Consider the following 4,450-nt stretch of genomic DNA (forward strand, 5'->3'; position numbering starts at 1 on the left):
CTGTTCTGGTTGCATTTCTGTTACTGTGAAAAACATCCTGACCAAAAAAGCAGCTGAGGGAAGAAAGGCTTTCTTTGGCTTATGATTTTAGGTTACAATCTATCACTATGGGGAAGTCAATGCAGACAGACAGATCACTATGGGGAAGTCAATGCAGACAGACAGGGACAGAGGGGAAAACGTGGGCAAGAGCATTCGCTCACGATCTCACAAGAAATGAGGGGATGTGGCAGGGCGAGTGGGCTAAGCAGATTTAGGACTGGTCAGTTTGAACACACTCAGTGGGCTCTGGAGACAAGAGGGGTCAGCCCTAGTGCCTGGCACCTGATAGTGGGATATTGGGGAAGGTGCATGATGGTCCCAGTCTGAACAAAAGAAAAGACATTTTCCTTTACTCCCACTAGATGGCACCTACATCCCTTCCTTGATCCCAGGAAAACCTGCAGAAGCATTTGCAAGGTAATGACAAGACCTTAAAACAGAAGTGGGGAAAACGATTTGCGGTGGCAGAGGGTATACACTGCCAAGGAGAGGGCTGCTGTGTGCAAAGCACTTAATCCAATCAGAATGCCCCGAGTTCTTTCAAAACTACACAGACTCTTACCTTGGGTATTTCTGCTGTGACAAACTCCTGAGGAAGGATGACTTATCGCGAATCATGCTTTGAGGGTACAGTCTGTCACGGTGGGGAAGGCATGACGGCAGGAACGTGAGGCAGCTGCGAAGGTCACGCTACCTCCACAGTCAGAGTGGGATGACTGCAGTGGGGTTGTTAGATTTTGGAGCACAGAGTACAGGAATAAGAAACAAGGAAAAAGACCAAGTCTGACCTCAACAGATGAGGCTGTTCGTTTGCACAGTGAGGGGACTTCCCACGGGATGGAGGCTGTGCGCAGAGCGCTTGGGGTTTTATAAGGGTCTCTGGGAAGGCTGCTGCAAAGGTAAGTTTGGAAGCAGCCACAGGGGGTGGTCTGGAGACAAGCTACTGGAGGCAGTTTGTTCCCAACAGGGGGAGGTCTGATCCCAATATAGAACTGGGTGCTCTTAGGGTAGGGTTGGGGGACCAGATGCTCTGAAGTCAGTCAGGGGTCCCACGTTGTGCCAATTCCCTCACACTCCTTATCAACCTAACACCAACACATCACTTCATGTTTCTTACGTGTGTATGTGTGTGTGGTGTGGTGTGCATGCTTGTGTGTGTTACAATGCCTGTGTATGCACGAGGAGGCTGCGAGTTGACATCAGGCACCTTCCATAATCTCTGCACACTAGTTACTGAGGCAGGGTCTCTCACCGACCACAGAGCTCCTGGATCCAGCTCTTCTAGCTAGCTGGTTTGCCCTGGGGATCCCCAGACTCCACCTCCTGGGGACTGATGCTAAACTCTGATTCTCATACTTGCGAAACAAATGATTTATCCACTGAGCCATGTGGTAAGAACCAAGGCCCTCAGCTTGGAGGCCCGAAAGCACCTGACTGTGTTTCACAGCAGCGGGAGGTGGAAGCAGAGGCCCCCCAAGATGAGCCTCTGGGGAAACGGACTTAAGAGCTGGACACCGAGTAAGTGTAGAGAGGAGCACGGGGCTCCAAGACCATGTGTGCTGGGGAGTGATTCCTATCCTGACAGACCTGGGAGCCATCTGCTACTGTTCTGAGGAAGTGGTCATTAAGCTGAGTTGAAGGTGATCTGCCAGGGAGTCTGGTTACTTGGTGAGATATATCAAAACAGCCAGATCTTTTCTTTATCTTCTTGTACAGTAATACAAAGATTTTTGAAATATCTGAACATTGCTCTATCCAGGATTTATACCAAAGTTTTTAAGTATAATATTCTGCTCCTTCTAGAGTCAGTTCTAGGTTGGATTTAAGTAGAGTATAAGTCTTCCAGACAATGGTGACAACATGCACAAGTCTTACACAAGTCCAAATCAGACAAAAATCCCAGCACAGACATGGGGAAGTGGGTAAGGAACCCCAACCTGACCTAAGGAACTTTGGGCAATTGATGGCTGCTGAGAGGGGCAGAGACAGTGTCTTACAGCAATGGGACTCTTGGTGGGCCCAGTATATGGACCCACACGGAAGGACATTGAGGGACACCAATCAGACTCTATTAGCCATATGAATATAAAGGAGTCATTAAATTGGGCAAGGTGGGAGGGGATCTAAATGTCATCAAACTATATTGTAGGAGAACTAGAAAACTTCATTTTTTAAGTAAAAAAAAAGGAAAAAAGGAAAGTACAGGATGAGTGTGGGACAGCCTGTGCTCAGAAAGCAAGGGGAACTCCAAAATAAGAGCGACCGCTGGAGCGGGCTGGAGGGCGCCAGAGGCTCAACCCTCAGCAGCCTGAGACAAGGGCAGCATAATGAAGCCAGTGGGCAAACAGTCTGAATAAAGACTTCAAGGACCCACTGCATAGCGACACCTGAGGCAGACCGAGTGAGCGAAAGACACGTCTTCAAAGAAGACTGCCAGATGACCAACGCAGCAGGAAGAGGGACATCACCGTTCCTCAGCCACCGTTCCCAGTCACTGCTCCAGACCAGTTCCCGCACTGACTACGGGGATAACTGTGGGTCTCAATAGTTAAGACAAAATAGTCACAATCTCAGTTTCCCCCTTAAATTACTTAGCACAATCAGAAAATACAGCTTGGTGATTAAGAGTCCTAAGGGGGGTCAGTGGGAAGGGAGGGCAACACTAGATGGTATTGGGTAATAAATATGATGCATTACATACATACATGTATGGAAATGTCATAATGAAATACTTTATTACGTAAAATTAATATACACTGACAAAAAGAAAAAATAATCATCACAAGGAGTGGCTAAATTTTAATGCGTGCTTTTTTTTTCTCCTGAGGTAATCATTTGGATTGTAATCCTTGATTTGGTAATGAAATGGGCTATATTAACAGATTTCTAATATTAACAAAGAGTCCCAGATCCATATCACATCCCTCCCCCCTTAGGATCTTGGAAGAAAAAGGCACCTAAAGATTGTCAGAGCCAGAGGGGCAGATGAGCACAGGAGACAGTGTGTTCCAGACAGCAGGGCACGGTACACGTGAACTCACAGCAGTTGTGAGCACCAGACCTGCTCAGCTCAAGGCAGACCAAATCCCAGCAGGACAGTGGGGAGGTAGCAGGCACAGAGCCCCACCCCTAGCTGAGGAAACACCGCATTCCATAGCTGCAGGGAGAGGAAGTGTCAGTTTCCTTTAAGGCAGTGACCCCTGGGAGGTCACCCACACTCCAGGGAAGGTTCCACACCCAAGAGTATTTGGGCAACACGCGTTGAACTTGATGGGGAAACTAAAACCGTGAAGTAGGGAGGGTGGGGGTGGAGGTGGGTCTGGGAGGAGTCAGGGGTGGTGGTAGGCTCAAAATACATTGCGTAAAGTTCTTAAAGAATTAATAAAATATATTTTAAAAAAGAATCCCAGGGACTGGAGAGAAGGCTCAAGTCTTTGCTGCCCTTGTAAAGAACTAAATTCAGTTCCCAGTACCCACATAGGGCAGCTCACAACCACTTATAACTCTAACTCTGGGGCCTCCAACATCCTCTTCTGGCCTCTACAGGCACCTTCATGCATGTGACACACTCACGCAGACATAAAAAATGAAATAAATATTAATAAAATGTTTCAGCTACCATCGACCTAAGTGATTGAACTGCCCTCACCAGTGGTAATATGCCTTCGTACACAATAAAGTGTGGAGTGCACAGCAGCTTTTCTATTATTCTACAAAACATGTTTGTCTTGAATCTAATAAGGAAAATAACCAGACCAATTCAGAATGATGTGTATTCTCCGAATTCACTGACTTCAAAATTCGAGCATCACAGAAAAACAGAAAACAAACCCACAACCATCGTTAGGACCACTCTACGAGATTATAAGAAATCAAAGATACATACCACCCAGATGTAATATACAAATCTTGGTCAGACCCTGGATTTAAAGCATAAGAATAGTGTGGAAAAGCTCATGAGATAATTGAAAAAAAATGAATATAATAGTATTGTGCAACATTACTTATTAGTTTTAGCAGTGATCATAATATTGTAGGAAACGTCTAGCACTGGCACTATGGCTTAATGATATAAATTTGCCTTGGTTATATAAGCCCTGGATTCAATCTTCTGAATCACAAAAAGGTATTCCTTTTAGGAGATGCAAGTGGATGGATTTTAATTAAGATTATCATATGACTATAACTTGGAAAATCTAGCAGGGTGTTTGGGTCTACCACGAACTAGTCTTTTAACTTTTCTACAGGGTTGCAATTTAAAGAGAAAAGGCAAAGAAACTGGACTTTTAAAAATGAAATCCTTCATTCTGCAGGAAAGAGGTGGGGAGAGGGGAAGAAAGAAGGAAAGGGGAGAAGGGGGAGAGCAGGGACAGGGACGCTTTGTTAGGGTCCACACCTCTCAAAATCC

Source organism: Nannospalax galili, unplaced genomic scaffold, assembly GCF_000622305.1.
Source record: "Nannospalax galili isolate Female #2095 unplaced genomic scaffold, S.galili_v1.0 scaffold1962, whole genome shotgun sequence".
In the NCBI taxonomy this organism is placed as follows: Eukaryota; Metazoa; Chordata; class Mammalia; order Rodentia; family Spalacidae; genus Nannospalax; species Nannospalax galili.